Here is a 17,627-nt window from a genome sequence, read left to right on the forward strand (position 1 = left end):
GAGAGAGAGAGAGAGAGAGAGAGAGAGAGAGAGAGAGAGAGAGAGAGAGAGAGAGAGAGAGACAGAAAGATGCTTGAGTGGCCTCTGTAAAATACATAAAAATATAGAAGTAGGCATTCCTCTATAGCTGAAATACGACCTTTTAAAAAGGTGATTCACTTAAACAGGTGGTTCCCAGCCCAGCGTTCCAATCAGATATGGCATGATTTCCCTCTATCTAGTTTTAATGGCATTTAATCTCATTCCACCATATGTACAGGTCCTGGGGATTGAACTTGGATTGTCGGGTAGTGAGCACCTTTGTCTGATGAGCAATCTTGCTGCCCAGTCATGCCTTATTTTGTTATTTGAATGAATCGAAATATCTCATGATCTTTGAAGTGGGGGGAAAAAAGCCAGAAACAAAACAAACAACAAAACACCCAAACACTACTCTAGGAGATTCGGCTATCAGTGCCAGGGCTGTTAACGGGTTGAAAGACCATGTTTGACTGGTGTACTTCAAAGGCCAACTCAATGCCATTCATTTCTCAGTTCTTAGCTCTGTAAACAGGTGGATAATTTGTTTAAGAACCCCAGGTTTCTAGAGGCGTCTCCAATGATTTTTCAGGCACATATATCCGATGAGAACAGGGGCAAGCAATTTTGGCCAGTAGGGTTTCCCTTTTAAACTCTAGCAGGCAAAGGTTATTAGGACATTGTATGACATCTGTATGTGCTTTTATCTCTGCTACTTTTACCCCCAAGACTTTTTAAAGCCATATAGCTTAAGGGATCTCCTCTGATTAGATCTAGAATTCCTCACTAAAAAAGATAACCTGCTTCTCACAGCAATCTGTAATGTTCTAGCCAGACTGGTAATGGGTGGTCCATTCTTTCTAAATGGTCCATTTGTGCATCTACGGGACGGGGGAACTTGGGTGTCTTGCAACTCTTTTTTTTTTGAGCACAGGGTTGGAAAAAGAGGGAGACTATCTTACCTACTCGAGTCAGTACACGGGCGAGTGCTGGTCCAACACGGAGCCCTTAGGAACCAAGCCCAGTGTGGAGCGGGTCCACCCCGCGAGCCGCGTCGCAGCCCACCGGGCTTGGCCCGATCCTAACAATGCTACCCTCGTGTCTCGGTGCTCGGCTCCAGCGCGCCTGCACGTACGTAGCTTGCACGTGTGTGTTGATATGGAGTTCGTGTGTGGACCCCTTAGAATAGGCTGAAACCGATTTCGCAGAGAGGCGCCGAAGACAGGTCGAGGGAAGGTAGGAGCGGGTGCGGCGGGCTCCCCCGGCCTCGGGGCGGGGAGGCAGCGCGGGCCGCGCAAGTCCCGCGCCCGCCGCTAGAGCCCCCCGTGCGCGGCTCGGCCCAGGCCCCGCTTGCCCGGCCCGGCCCCGCGCGGGGAAACACTCGAGCGCACACAATGAACTCCGAGGAGGCTGCGAGCCCGGCCGGCCGCCGCGCCCGCACCATGGGAGCCACCGCTTAGTGGGGACCGTCAACTTTCCCCCACGGGCGTCCTCTGCAGCCCCGCAGGCCCCGCGCCGCCGTCGGGCTGAGGAGACGCGGTGAGTGAGCGAGAGAGCGAACGAGCGAGCGAGCAAGCGAGTGCGCGCGGCGGTCCAGGCCTCCAGCCGGCGCGCGACGCCCCGGCCGCCTCACCAGGCTTCGCCCCGGCGCGCGCTGAGGCATTTTCTGTGGTGAAAGCCGCCGCCAACATGGCGCCCCTCGAGCCCCGAGCCCTCCGCGCCGAGCCAGCGGGGGGAGCCGGGGAGGAGGGAGGAGATGGCGGGGAGGAGGAGGCGGCGGCCTGCGTCCCCCCCCGCCCCCCGCGCCCGTCGCCGGCTGAGGCCCGAGAGGCGCCGGGCGGCGGGAAGGAGGCGGCTCCGGAGGGAGGGCCGGGCGCGGCGGCGGCGGCGGCGGCGGCGGAGCGGAGCATAATGGTGGGGAAAGCTCGGCGGCGGCGGCGGGGCGGCGGGGCGGCTGGGCGGCGGGGCGGGCGGAGGCGTCCGTGGCGGTGGCGCGGCCTGCGCTGAGCGGCTGCCCGGACCGCGGCCTCTCGGGCGGGCGGCGGCTGATGGTGGCCTCGGGGATTGCTCCAGGCCGGTGAGGCCTGCGGGCTGGGCGCTTTCCCTCGGTCCGGTGCCTCTTGCCTCAGGCAGCCGTGAGGAGCAGGCCCGGGTGGAGGCCGCGGAGAACCGCGCGCGGCCTACTGGCGCCGCGAAGCCGCGGAGTCTTGTGAGCTCCTCCCGCCGGGTGCCCGCGCCTCCCGCCTGGCCAGGCCCGAGGGCCCTTTGCGTGTAACGTGTGGCGGGCGGAGGGGAGCGATGGAAGCGTCGGTTCCCGAGACCCGAGACCAGTGGCCGTCGGTCTCCCGGGGGCTGCAGGCGAGCGGGTTGCGAGGCTTCAGCTGCCTCAACAGGTCCTCCCGGCCGTCCGGCCGGATCAGCCGCCTTGTGCCCACGCAGAGCTGGGGAGAAAAGCTGATGGGGACGCTGCCTGTGGGGCTGTGGCCCGAACTTTCACTTGGGCTGTCTCCCCTCATGCCTTTTTCCTGGGCCGAGCCGAGAGTGCTTTGCGGTGTGTCCATGGGACTTTGTCGTTGGTGTCCGTGGTACTTAGTGTTTGCCGTGTGTCCGTGGTACTGACTGTCCTGTGTGGTTTGTGAGTAGCATTCAGTGTCACAGGCAGTATGCACCCAAGTGTCCTCTAATCTGTATACACACCAGACTGTGCCGCTGCACAGCTGAACTGTGCGCTGGATCCCGGGAGGGAGGGATAAGATGTGCACATAGTATCTAGCATTGTGTGCAGTTGTGTATACAGTGTCTTTGTATAGGGTGTCCAGTGTCATAAAATGTCAGAGTATCTGGTGGTGTTAATAAGCTTTGCATGACCAGTGCCTTATACTGTGTAAACACACACTACCTGGTTTCCTGTAGAGTTGTATGCACAGTAACTAGTGTCACGTAGTATTTACACAGGACTCATGTTAGTAGGAGTTATACACCGTACCCAGTGTCTTTTGTGGTATGGATTCAATTGCTGGTTTCATTTGGTGTGTACATAATGACTGGCATCGTTATGTTTTTGAACCTGAAAGAAGTGGCCAGGTGGTGCAGTCAGGGGAAGTCACCCCCAAAGCAGTAGGCAGTTTGAGGGGTTTTTGTGAGTCTGTCTCACTCAGGTCCTCTCTCTGCTTCACCTGGGAGTTAAGTTTCCTCCAGTCCATTGTGTTATATGCCGGCAAAAGCATTAAAAATAGTCACTAGGAGACGCAGAAAGTAAATGCTTTTTAAAAATAAAACGAGAAATGCAATACTCTTTAGCTTGATTATTGTGGGATACAAACCTCAAATGATGGGACAGTTGTCATTGATTACAATTGATGGCTGGAAATTAGAGAGTGTCTGGTTGTACTCTAAAAGTTTGAGTGGTTTTGGGTAGGTAAGATGGTCTTTGTACTTTTTACAATCTCTAATGTGTTCAGTTCTCAACCTTCCTAATGCTGCAACCCTTTTAATACAGTTCCTATGTGGTGACCCCCAACCATAAAATTATTTCGTTGCTACTTCGTAACTGTAATTTTGCTACTCTTATGAACCATAATGTAATATCTGATATGCAGGATACCTGATATATGCTCTCTCTGTGAAAGGATCCTCTGGCCCCCACAGGTTGAGAACTGCTGGGCTAGAAGCAATGTGAATTTATGTACAGGCACATTACTTTCCTGGTCTTTGTTACATTGTAATAAATACTTCGGTTACATTGAAGTCAGTATTTCAGCTAACGCTGTAAGATAAAAGGACAGAGAATCAAAGATCAGAGGACACGAAAAGTGATTATGATCAAATCAAATTTTTCTTGTTGAACTCTGATTAAGAGAATTGCTGTAGTTTATACACTTATCTTTCCCCATAGAGATTGTTCATGTGAAATCAGCAACTCATATTCTCCAAAGTGGACAGTTTGATTTTTGTGTTAGCAATTGCAAGGCATTTAAACAAATATACACATGAGTGCTTTCTTTATAAAGAAAAATGGATTTAAAATGTTATAACTGTGCTCTAGTTCTTCTTAACTATTCTTCAGATATCCTAAAGTTGGTGCTCTGGTGGATGTCTATTTGTATGTTTCTTTGAATGGCATAGATTTATTTGAACCTTCACCCTTTTGTAACCCTCTTTCCATTTCCCTTTAGGACGGTTCTGATAGCAAATAATAGAGGCATTCATATCCCGGCATAACTTAATTGAGATGCTAATTGGAGTAAAGATTTTTGACATTTGTAACAGAACTATCACATGCTGTTAGGACAGTGGTTGCTTAAAACCCTAACCAGCTGCTGGAAGATTTTTATTACCCTCTTTAGCCTTCCATTGATTGACTTTTTTAAAAAAAATACATCATTAAATCTAAGCAAAGAGAATGTGTTATGAAAAAAAAAACTATCAAAGAGCAGTGAACCTTATTCTTTCACTGCTTGCAAACCTTCAACTCAATTTAACATTACTATTTTTCAGGGTGATTAATTTTGTTGTTTTGATTTAAGACCACAGACCTTGAGGCCCAGTGACTTGAGTTTGAGTCTCACTTGGGTCACTTAGTAGGCTCTTGGCAAATTACTTAACTTTTGGCAGGTTAGGCTAGGAAGAACAGGGAATAACTGAGCCAGCCTCACAGTTCCTGTGAATGTTAGGCCATTTCTGAAGCAGTGCCAGGCTCACGTGAGAAAAGTGAGCACAGGTTTGCACAGTGGAGGTCCTTACAGTGCATGGTTTCCTTCTTGATGTAGGATGTGTGGAGAGCCACAACCAATACTCCCATCTTGGTGTCTTGTGTTGCTAGTTGAAGTCTAGCTCTGAGTTATCTAACATGGAAGAAAGATGCTGTTTCCTGTTCCTTTAAAATGTATTTGATCAGTTTTGTTCATTCGGATACAAGAAAGACTGCAGATTATATACCCATATATAGTTTGTAAAAGGTGCCTATATGCTGGCTACTTCCCAGAAGTGGTCATTTTGGCACAGGTCAAGTATCATAGGCCTGGCTTAGAAAGCTCATTAGTTCAGAGCATGGGTCAAATGAAATCTGAGACCCCACTTCTCATTGTTTTGAACTTTTGTTTTCAGTGGTGGAAATTATGTGTAAAAACTTTCTAGATGTATTGTTATTATGTGTGCGTATGCATAGTGTGTATGGGAGTGCATGCTGTGACATGAGTGTGGAAGTCGGAAGACAGCTTGAAGGAATCCTGGGGAGCGAACTAGAATCAATAGGCTTTTGTGGCAAGTGACTTTACGGATAGAGCCATCTCGCTGGCTCACAGCTTTCTAGTTTTCATTTTGATGTATTGCTACTTTGCTTCTCTCAGTTACCCTTCCTGCTGTTGTCCCCCTGCCCCTTGGTTTTGTTTACAAATCATATAAAGAATAGAAGGAGGGATAATATCTATCTGTCTATCTATCTGTCTATCTATCTATCTGTATATATATATGTGTGTATATATTACTATACCTAGCTCCCTGAAGCAATTTTAACGATGATGTTTTTTGTTTTTTAATTCATCACTTCCTAATCCCTGGTATTTATCATCCCTGACAAATAGTAAATAGCTGAAATATACTATCTGAGAGTTACTTTTAACTGTTGGCTCTAATTTGATACTTTCCTCACCTACATTACCCTATCTATAACATTTCAGGTTGTGTGTTTTATATTGTGTACGGAGCAAACCTGCAGAGAGCAACCACTGTTGTCCTTTCCTTAGTTCATTCTGGAAATAGATTCCATTCCTCACCCTCAGTTTTCCTGACTGTTGTCCTCATAGTGGACAAGAGATGAAGGGTAACTGGTTTTATTCCCACATGCGAGCTGCTTGTAGTGCCTGTTCTCATACTGTCCCAAGAAGTGTAGCTCGGTTATGCTGTGGTGCCTGGGGGTTCTAGGGACCTGTGGCTTCCTGTGGTTCTCTATTGAAATGTTTGGGACCTGCAGTGTAATCACAGAAGTAAGTAGCAGGAGAGTAAAACATTGTCTGCTGTGTCTCCACCCCTGTGCAGCTATTCACCTACACTGGCCCACTTTAAAAAATGATAGATTGTCATCCTAAAAGTATAGCAGTCTTTTAGTTGTGGGAAGTTGAGTTCCTTGTAGCAGTGTGCTCCCCATCCTAGCATTCATGCCTGTGCACTGGAACCACTTGCGGGGGAAGTGGCAGTCCAGGTGTTTTGAGAAAGATGTGATCTGGAACATTAAAGGTCAGGAACTCCTGGGATGATGGCTGAGTGACAGGAATGGAAGCTGCAGAAAAGAGAGCATGTTATAGAAATTCCTCGAAGAGCAGTCTTTCTGAATAGTCTAACTCTAAACATGTGCATGAAGTGGGTACCATTTGAAGTTGTAAGCAGAGGGAGGGAGAAATAGAAATGAGCCTGCTGCTATTGACTTTTTTCCACTTAGAAAATTCTAGTTAGTTTCCACTGTGAAAACGTTCTGTAAGAATCAGAATCAAAATTACTGCTTTGTAAATACAAAACAATAATCTGTAAAGTAAAACATACATTTGAGCATTTAAAAATGCTTGCCCAGTCCATTATTTGAGTAGATAAACTAATTGTTAGAATTAGCTACTTAACAGTTGGACTATTAATAATAGGTTAGTCAGATACTTAATCTTCCATTTTTTGATGATGCCTTCTATTTGAGAACAGTTTTCTGATTTTTAAGTCACGTTCTTTAAAGGGAAGTTAGTGTTTGGAACAATATTTTCACAGTGAAATGCAGGGTAAGACCTCGGGGTGCGTTTGATAAGGGGAGTAGAAATCCCTTATGTCCAAGTGCTTAAGTGATTTATTTATTGACTCTGTGTAAAACTTAAAAAAGAAAAAAAAAGGAAAGAAAAGTAGACAGTACTGAATACTGTTAGGTCAGAGTTTTTAGACATTTAAAAGTTACATCAACCAGTAAGCCAGACATGGTGGCCCACATCTTTAACCCCAGAACTTGAAAGTCAGAGACAGGTAGATCTCTGAGTTTGAGGCTAGCCTGGTCTACAGAGAGTGTTCCAGGACAGCCAGGGCTACACAGAGAAATCATATAAATGAGTGAGTGAATGATAGACTAGTATCTGTTTATTCCTCAGATATGGGAAGGATTGATTTATGGACAGGCCACAGGTGAATTAGAAAGTGTGTGTTGCTGACAATTTGTCTAATTTTTTTATAAACAATATTTTAGAAGCAAATTAGTTTTGTTTTAATGCATACTTTAATAAGTTAGTCCATAGTTAAGCATCACTTAAGACTGCATTGAAATGTTATATTGTATTTTGTATAAAATATGTATAATTTTGGTATATTTATTAATACATTATTGTCTATTGAAACTTTGCTGTGTGTCAGATACTTGCTAGATTCTAAGGTGAATAAAATAAAAAGATTCCTGCTTGAGAATTTAGAGTAACAGTTACCAAGCCAGTGAAATAAAATGTAAAGGAAAAGTAAGTCCAAAGTGCTACAGTGAAGACCAGTTGAGATACATTGTGTTTGAGTTGGGATTCTTATGAGGTCTTGTAGATGTCTTATCTATGCTAGTTTGTAACCTCGAGATACACTACACGAATCATTTGTAGTTTCTAAAAGCTACTTTCTTATGACTGGTAACACTCCTCTGTTGAAAAGCAGAGCTGGAGTAAACACCAAGCACAAGTTTCCCCAGATACTATCTGAGCAGGTAAAGAAAGGTAGACTCCTTGAAAGTTTTTAGTGCTTTCCCCAACCACTTTGGTCTGTTTAGTAAATTTAAAATATAGCATAAAATATGGAGGATCTTGCTGGGTGGTGGTGGTGCACGCCTTTAATCCCAGCACTCGGGAGGCAGAGACAGGTAGATCTCTGTGAGTTCGAGGCCAACCTGATCTACAGAGGGAGTTCCAAAACAGTCAAGGCTACACAGAGAAACCCTGTCTGGGGGACAGGGGGAAGGAGGAGGATCTTTTTTTTAGTTTTAGCACTTATAATGTGAACATGAAAGATCTATGCAGATTTTAAAATGAGTATCTATCTGTTGAGAGTCTGTCACATAATATTCTCATTACGGGTTTTGAACCATTTTTTAAAATCAGGATGACCTTAACTGGGCTCAGTCATTTTACCTTGCACATTAAGTTACTTTAAAAGTCTCCCTTGTAAGCAGTTTTTGGGAAGCTGGCTTTCCTTATAAATTTGGCCTATGCAGCACAGCAGTGCTGGCCCTGTTGTCCAAGGTGTGGGTGACCCAGCCCAGATGTTGTGAGCAGGGGAGGCTGCCCTCATTACTCATCTGACATTTGGTGGCATGGGCCAAGGAGAGATGCCTTCTCCACCCAATCTCTGCCCATCAACATCTGGGACAGGAAGAGGAGCTGGCCCTGGGGTCATGGGAGCGGGAGGGCTGTCCCTGCCCTTTACCAGCTGCAGTCCTCCAGAGTTTTAGCCCCTGTACCTCACCTAGGCAACACAGTGGAGCTGGCCCTGATGGTGTGAGAGAGCCTACACTGAGGGCTCCTGAGGAGAACTGGCCACGCCCCTCATTCATTGCTGCAAGGGGTGAATTAGCAAGCAGTGCTGGAGAGCTCACCCTGGTGGTGAAGATAGAGAAAAACTAGAGGGCTGATCAACCTTACAGCTGCTCAGGCCCAGAACCAGGGTTGTGAATTGGCCCACCCCAATATTTAACCCCATGTATGATCTGCTGGAGCACAGATCCAAAGCTGCAGGATCTTCACAACACAGGGCAACAATAGGATATCCAAAAAGAGTCCCAGTGAGGGCACAGTATAGATAGTGTAGTAGAAGCCAGAGGCCTCAAACCAGACCAATGACTCTTTTTGCAATGAATACTTTCAGTTATAAAGGTATATGGACAAAGGGGTTTACTGTGTGACTCACTGTGTCACACTGCAGCTTCCAGGATGAGAATTTGAATTTTTTTCTTTGCTTGTAAGTTTTGTTTTATTGGGGGCGGGGGAGTTGCAGGGGCTGAGGGCAGATGCAAAGGGATGGGGAAATGAATGGGATCAAGATGCATGATGTGAAAGACACATAGAATAAATAAAAGGAAAGTTAAAATAAATATGGCCCTATAGCAGCACCGTTTATATTGCCATTATTTTTTAAGGTGTTAGTAAGTGAGCATTTCCCATAGTAGGCAAATTATATACTTCATGTATCCCTCACAGCAGTGTCTTGTAGTACAGTTTCATAATAAGATAGCAGGCCTTGAATGGTGGCTCCTGTTGCTCAAGGTCACAGAGATATGATCAATTGATTTGAATGCAAACTGAGGAGCACCAAACATTCAGTTGGTTGTTCCCCATCTCTCCAAGTTCCATGAACCTTCTGGGTTTCTGTACTGATTCACTTCTCCCTGGAACACCTTTATAAATCTGCAAAACAAAAGAGAGAGAGAGAGAGAGAAAAGTACATAAGATAGGAATGTGAGACCATGCTCACTTGAAAAAGCAGTAGTTGGAAAGAAAAGATTATTAGAGAACTGATAATCCGAACATTCCATAAATAAAGTTCAGGTTAGTTCCAGTTTCTTTGTTAATGACAGCTAGTAATCTAAGAACAAGCATAGATAATTGGTTCATTTTCTTTCCGTTGCCATAGCAGCTCATATTATGGAGACACAACTTGGCTCAGGTTCAAGAGTAGTGAGTGGGGATACTTAAATCTTTATTTTAGTGTTTATAGCAGGAGAAACATGCTTGAAAATACTTGGCATGAACTGCAGTGCTAAAGTCTTGCTGTCTTAGGAGGGAGGGAAACCTTTGTCTTGGATCTTAGCCATCTCTCAAATGGCTAAGTTCATTTGGACTGAAATTCTACCTTCTGGAAAGCTGTTCTACATGCTAGCCTTCAGATTTCTGCAGGGTGTGCTCTGCCGTCCGCAATGGAAGGGTGTGATTCCATGAGAAGCACATGCTGTCAGATGAGCAGCACTACAGCATCCAGAGTCACGTGCTCCAGGCAGTCATAGCAGTGATGCTGCAGTGGGATAGTAAATATGATTTTCTCATTTAGTAGCTATGCCCAAGTTTTCAGAAAGAAACAGTCCCTTAATGAAGGCTAATTATGGGGAAGCTTTCTCAACTTGAAAGCTATTGGGTTTTTTTTTTTTTTTAAGTTTTATTTTTGTCACTTCTGGATTTATCTGCTTAGTATTTTTCTGTCTCCAAACTGCATCTGAAAATAACTATTTGAGAGAGCAAGTCCTTAATTTTTCATCAGAATTTTACATGGAGCCCTTTGTCAATTGACATAAAGTTTATCTATTTTAACTGCTTGGATTTTACAGTTAAAAAAGTGAGACTAACCTGTTGGGGGGTAGTTTACCATTGGAGATGTATCTTAAGTTAAAGGGAAAAAAGTCTAAGGTAATTTTGCTACTGTGTTCATAAGTTAGCATTTTTTCTTATATGTAAGAACTATCAAATTAAATATCTTTATCAAAATGATGAAATTTTTATTTTAAAATTCCTACATGCTTTACCACTCTGCATCTCTCTCATATATATATATATATATATATATATATATATATATAAAATCTCCTACACGTACTAAGAGGTTACTTGCTTCTGATTGACATTGCAGATGCGAAATTATCATTTGAATCATTCAAAATAAAGATTTCTTAGAATTGTTTAAATAAAATTAGTTTTTCTCACCATGGTAATTAAAAGCTAATTAGATATTAGTTCAACTCAAAGTTAGACTTTTCCTTTGTTCATCTGTATATTTTAAATGCTAATAAGGATTATATTATGTAAACCTTGCTTAAATTAAAACTGGAACCTCTCCTTTTTTCTTGAATGTTTTAGTGTGATTTTAGATGACTGTGCTATTGGACTCACATTAGGAACCAAGAATAGTTTATCATACTGGTGCTCAGTTGAGGCATGTGCACCTTTGGAAAATGCTTTTTGGGATAACTTACAGAAAATGATGTATCCTCGGACCTTTAGCTCTACTTCTCAGAAATGGTTGAAGAATCAAATCTGCTAGGAGTGCATGCATGAGGCCCCAGGTTCTAACTTCGGAACCAAAAATCAATGAATCGAGTATCCATAGGTACAGAATAATCAAGTAGCCGGAGAAATTTATCGCTAAAGAAAGCCTGAAGTCTTTCCATGTCTCAGAAATGTAAATATTGCCACTGTACTAGATCTGGAAGATGATTGTCCAAGGGAGTTAGTACTCCCTGGTGGTCTCAGATATAGTTGTAGTCATCAGTTACTGTGCATCATATCTGGGGATAAAGGAGGCTCAGAAAATGGGTTCCATGCTGCTTGGATGTTCCTCTAATATGCACATAAAGCAGCAGCATTCTTGTTCCACATGAGCTCTCCAGGATTCCTTATTGCTCAGATTAAGAGCATGGTTTCCCTAGGGCAGACATGTCAGCTTTCAGTAGTGTGGGCATTTGAGGAAGCATTCAAGCTCTTATTCTTCTGTCCATCTCCCTCCTCAGCCCTAGCCTTTAGTTATATATGCTTGAGGAATTCTTGTTATCCCCCTTCATTCCAGGTCCTTCCCTGTAGTTTGCTGTACCCACGTGGATGATAGGAGTAGTTCCCTTGCGTATCTGAGATGTCTGGCTTACTTTCTTTGCTCTGGAAGAAATCTCTGAGCTATATGCCCTTACTGTTGCAGCAGCCACGGTAGCCGTGTCTGCAGGTTCTCCTCCACTGCTGTGTTGTCACGGCATTCTGAGGCTTCATAGGATCCCAGGAACTAGGCAGTACTTGGTCATTTGCACAGGCGTATCTGATTCTTCTTGAATGTAGTGTTCATACTCTTCCTCCAGCTCCACAAAAGTCAAGGTGCATGGTAGATGGGCTTCACTTCAGTGAGACAAGGAATTTCGGACCAGTGCCACTTTCTATAACTGCACTCACCACAGTGTGGCAACCTTTTCCTCTTCTGACTGTATAGTGCGGCCCATTTACAGACCACTGTCTTCTGTAATCATGCACAAAGTTCTGACTCTTTCTCTAGAGGGTATCATGTCATATTTTTGTGTATAAAAATATTCCTGTATTCTAGATCATACACATTGAAGAATTCTATTTCTTTTTGTTGCTGCTAGAATTTCATTTAAATGGAAATATTACAAAAGAGTATTTTTACAAAAGAGATTTTTTTCTTTTTACAAAATTTGAACTTGAAGAACAGACATTTTAGATGGCAGTACTGTCGGAGTTCGTATTTGTTTGTAGGTCCAGGTGCTTTTCTTGGACAGCACTCAGTGCTGTGAGGAAAGAAGAGGGCCTGAGGCTGGGCTCACAGTCTGGCTTACTTGCAATAGCTGGCACTCTGTGAGAAGAAGGGCTCCACTGGAGAGTGGCCACACCAATCCAATTTCTGTCACTGTGGTGAAGATGGACCACAGACTACTTGGGCCTCTCTGTCTGTCACTGCTCTGTGGGATGGGAAGTGCTCCAAGGCAGTAGACTGAGGCTCTCCACATTCGCTATCCTCCCCTTGAGATGATAACCCTATCAGGACATTTTAGGGTATTTACTCATAGTTCAGCCTTCTGATTTCAGTTTCCATTTCCCTCTTAAATGTCAGCCAAGTCATTCTGTGTAGTCATTCAATAAGCTTTTTCTCCCGTGTGCAATTAGCACTGCTATATTAAATGAAAACTTTAATAATTGGATTTAAAGTTTGCGAGTGGGCTGAAGGTATAGCTCAGTGGTAGAATACTTGTCTTTCATTTGCAAGGTACTAGGTTCAATCCCCATTCTGGAAAGTAAAAAGTGAATGCATTGCATCAGGTTTGTGTGCATTTGATGTCTCTGTCCTGTTCCTCTCCCTCTTACTGCCATCAGCTCAGTGATTTGATTTCTTTGTTTACCTCTACAGAGTTCCGGCCTCCATATTACCTACTGTTTAAGGTTTCTCTCTGTCACTGTCTAGCTTCCTTAACTTGAGAACATCAACTTTTAAATTTCTTAAACATACCCAAGGTGCTGTTTGTAGAGTTGAAGGTAAGCTTACTCAAAGTGCTGTTTGTAGAGTAGAAGGTAAGCTTACTCAAACTGCTGTCTGTAGAGTAGAAGGTAAGCTTACTCAAACTGCTGTCTGTAGAGTAGAAGGTAAGCTTACTCAAAGCGCTGTTTGTAGACTAGAAGGGAAACATGCTCAAAGTGCTGTTTGTAGACTAGAAGGTAAGCTTACTCAAAGTGCTGTTTGTAGACTAGAAGGTAAGCTTACTCAAAGTGCTGTTTGTAGACTAGAAGGTAAGCTTACTCAAACTGCTCTTTGTAGAATAGGAGGGTTACATGAATGTCGATGCTGCCAAAAGAATCAGTTCTTCGTCTTTCCAGTGCCTATTATATATAGGCAAAACCCTGAATCTGTCATTCTGCCCACAACCTGCTGGAAACACTATGGAGGGGGATGGGTACAGCAGTGGGATCTTGGACACCAGTGTGTGTGCCCACTTGGGTTCTCCCAGTCCCACCTTATTTCTCTGATTGAAATCATACTTCCACTTCCCACAGTGTTTTGAACTTTGTATTCTCACACCCCCCTACCCCCACCATTCTTGGAGCCAACCCTAGCTACTTTCTCGGGGGGCCAGAGACACTGCCATTGGGAAGTAACATGCTTTACTGCAATCTGCAAACCTGCCTCCATCTGTCAGAACCCACACCTGTGTTCTGTGTAGCATCCCCTCCAGAAACTCCTTGCCTGTTTTCTAAAAATGTTGTCCCCTCCCATTTGCTTCCAGAAAATAATACTAGAACACTTCCCATCCTTACCAAATAAAGCAAAGCAAAGAAATAAAACCAAACAACAAAAATCTTTACTGAATTCTATGCCCATTTCTATTGGTTTCTTTTCTATCCTTTACAAATCTCTCTCATCTGTAAATACTCACCTAAAGCATATCATTCTTTTCTCTGCTTTCCTTATTCATCAGCAGCCCCTGCCCCTGCTGCTCCCATTCATAGACTAGATAGGTGATCACTGCTGCCAGCAGCATGGAGATTGCTGGCCTAATCCCTCCCATTCCGGGGCGGGGGGGGGGGGGGGGCATCCTTTGTTGCCTTAGTTCCACACTTTTTGTGCTTTTCTTTATAACCTTTCAACTGCTCTCAGAACCCTTCTGCAGCCTGAAATTGCAAATGATTGGCATCGTGCTCTGCACCAAGTCTCTAATTTTTCCCTGACGCTCCCCCTTCAGAATCACATCCCTGGTTATGGGTTCAGGCAACCAGCCACACACCCTCAGCTTGAACAGACAGAGCTCGTTGACTCAAGCCAGTATTAAACTTTACATTCTTACTATCTCATAGTCCTGGAAATCCAAAGGGAGGATGGACTCTTAAGTAATGCATTCAGTAGCTCAAAGGACCACTCTTCCTTTGTTTATTCTGCTACTCTCAGCATATGCTTTATTCTAAGGCTAGTCCCCTCAAGGTGGCAAGGTAGCCACAGCCATTTGGGGCATCACATTCAGACCTAGCACTATTTGGAGAACGAAATGACCATTTTAAGACATTTAGAAGTTTCAATTTCAAAGTACCATTAACATCCATCTCTCGCCTGACTGACAGGTCAGGTGTTGATTTTCTGCAGAAAGGGACAGTGGGATTCCCAGGATGGCTGAAGACTAACCGTGTGAGGCCCGTAACTGCTGGCAGTTCAATCACTTAATCAAAAACTCTTTAGTGATTTCACTTTCCCCCTTTGCATCCTACGTCCTTATAAGACAATAATTAGATATATTTAGTTGCTTGGGAGACTTGATTTCTCCTCTTCTAAACTTGCACATTCACCCCACCCCACCCCCCGCCCCCCCAGCCAACTCCAGGATCCTCCCTAAATAGACATTAGCAGCCAACCATTGCAAATGGGTTAGGACTGCAAAATGGGACCAGACCTATGGTGGCCCTTTCAATGGTAGGTGTCTTAGGGTTTCTGTTGCTGTGAAGAGACACCATAACCACAGCAACTCTTATAAAAGGAAACATTAAATTGAAATTGGATTACAGTTTCAGAGGTTTAATCCATTATTGTCATGGTAGGAAACATGGTGGCATGCAGGCAGACGTGGTGCTGGAGAGGTAACAGAGTTCTCCATCTTGATCCACAGTCAACAGAAGGAGACATTGTGTCCCACACTGGGTAGATCTTGAGCATATAAGAGACCCCAAAGCCCACCCCCACAGTGACACACTTCCTCCAACAATGCCACACCTCCTAATAGTACCACTCCCTATGAGCCAAGCATTCAAACAATGACTCTTTGGGGGCCATACATATTCAAACTACCACTCTAGGAAACACATTTTAGCCAAATCACAGCCCAGAGTGCTTTGAACCCTAACTGCAGGACAGTGGTAGTTAGCAGTTAAACCCTCACACATTGTCAGTGTCTGCTGTTGCTATGTGCACAGTTTCCTGACACTTCAGATTGTGTGCAATAATTGTAAGATTTCAAATTATATTTCATGTTTCCAAAAATGCTGTACATTTTAAGATAATTCAATAAGACAATACCAAAACTAAAATAAGATGGAAACTTGTGTTCTTCAGACCTGCTCAGGAGTTGACTGTCAGCTGAAAGCATGCTTTATGACTCTGGGTGATGCTGCTGTTGGTGCTGCAGGGGGGAGCCCTGGTGACATGCCCCTCAGCCCTGTATGTGTTTGCTCTTTGGTCTAGAAAATACTGGTATTATGTTGAGTACTTTGTCCTCTTAACAAAATGAAACACTTGTAACCTTATAGTGTATCTGTTATATAGAATGGTAATTGAGAGTATAAATTATGGTAATTTTCATGTAGTTAAAAATAAAAAGTTCATTTTTGGTCTAATTTCATAAATTGAAATTGTGTTAGATTTATTAAATAATTTAAAAATAAAAGTTAATTTACTCGAAGATGATTTGAATAAAAGGTCAGTACTCGTTTAGTTAGTGACAGCTGTTTGTATCTAGCAGTTGACTCACTCCTCCCTGTTTCCCCCTCTAGTGCACTCATCATGCTATGAATGTGTCCCAGTGAGTCACAGTTCTGAAGCACGGAATTGCTGCCGCCTTCTTTAGCTTTGAAATTTAATGTTACACAGTCAGCAAATTATGAAAGATCCTTCTTGAAAAACTGTTTGAGAAACAAAACATTTGGTTAATTTGGTGTAGACTGGAGTAGTTGCCACATAACACATGAGTGACTAGTTAAATAGACTTGAAAAAAATGCCAGCATGTTCTGCCTCTTAGATTTCTAAGTTCCTGGGAGGCAGGGGTTATTTCATCTCCACTAATTGTTGGGAATCCTTTTGAGATTGTAAGGTCAGAGTGATTTCTGGTTCAGACAGGGGGACTGACTACTCAGAGCTGACTGTGGCTGGCTGGCAACATTTCAGAAAATTTTCATTTCCTTCATACACCTCTTTAACCTGGTTTCAGAATGTTGATACTGTTAAAGTACAGTTATTCAGCATACTATTTTATTATCCTGTATCTGATCTCCACCATGGTTATGTTCTGTAAAGGCACCACATTCTTCTACCTGAGTGTAGGCTGAGATGCTGCTCCACGTCTGAGAATCGTGTGGCCTAGACAATTCTCATGTTGAGACCCCACGGTGGGCACAAGAAGCCCTCTGAAATTTAGTGCTTTGGCTGAAAACTCTTGTTTGGGACAATCCAGTTATTAAAGAGTGCATTAACAGTATACATATACATAACAGTATAACAGGTATGGATATTCCCAGTACCATTTAGCCCAGAGTGTCCTAGAACTCATTATGTGGAACAGACTGGCCACTAGCTCACAAAGATCCCCTGCCTCTGCCTCCCAAGTGCTGGGATGAGAGGTGAGCCCCACCACCACCTGGCTGAATTATTTAATTCTTAAATCATTTATTTGGAAAGTTCAATTTTTAGAACATCATACTTTTAAATTGGGTTAAATCAATTATTAGTATATTTTAGTGTCTTATTTATACAAGTCATGTACCTGTAACTTGCTAACAAGTCTTTATTGCTGTGTTTTTATGATTGATTTTTTAGCATATATGTACTACATGCTTTAGTTTCTGTTTTTTCATCAGTTTTCTTAGGTTTCACAGCCTCTTCTTCCAGGTGTGCTGTTCTTTGTTTTCACTCTTCCCCATGACTGTGTAACACCTTCAGCTGCTTGTTCTGCTCTCTTAGCACATGGATTCTGTTGCCTGTTGTTTTTTTTTTTACTCTTTTTTGGGGGCCCACCACCCAGCTCCCAAATAAATCACACAGGAGGCTTATTATTACTTATGAATGTCCGGCCTCAGCTTGGCTTCTTTCTTGCCAGCTTTCCTTAAATTATCCCATGTACCTTTTGCCTCTGGACTTCTGTAAATCTTACTCTTATTCCGTGGCTTGCTGTGTAGCTGGTCCCTGGAGTCCTCCTCCTTCTCTGGCTGCTTTCTTCTCCTAGATTTCTCCTTCTATATATCCTCTCTGCCTGCATGCCCCGCCTATCCTTTCTTCTGCCTTGCTATTGGCCAGTTCTTTATTAGACCATCAGGTGTTCTACACAGGCACAGTAACACAGCTTCACAGAGTTAAACAAATGCAACATAAGCAAAAGTAA

At 43.6% G+C, this 17,627-nt stretch overlaps 1 protein-coding gene across 13 annotated transcripts in view; it reads left to right on the plus strand.

The window, feature by feature from the left end:
• The first annotated feature begins 1,034 nt into the window (after positions 1-1,034).
• Positions 1,035-17,627, plus strand: part of Zmynd11 (zinc finger MYND-type containing 11) — a 91,523-nt gene continuing 74,930 nt past the window's right edge. For 3 of the 13 annotated variants that reach the window (XM_052726891.1, XM_052726890.1, XM_052726893.1), the window contains exon 1: positions 1,313-1,557. The gene's annotated coding sequence lies outside the window, so the exon portion shown is untranslated. Of the gene's footprint in view, positions 1,150-1,172; positions 1,255-1,310; positions 1,558-1,817; positions 1,933-2,452; positions 2,570-17,627 lie in introns of those variants that run through there. The other 10 variants (XM_052726894.1, XM_052726897.1, XM_052726886.1 and 7 more) reach the window with 9 other exon arrangements.

Source organism: Peromyscus californicus, unplaced genomic scaffold, assembly GCF_007827085.1.
Source record: "Peromyscus californicus insignis strain IS unplaced genomic scaffold, ASM782708v3 Scaffold_8__1_contigs__length_139910024, whole genome shotgun sequence".
In the NCBI taxonomy this organism is placed as follows: Eukaryota; Metazoa; Chordata; class Mammalia; order Rodentia; family Cricetidae; genus Peromyscus; species Peromyscus californicus.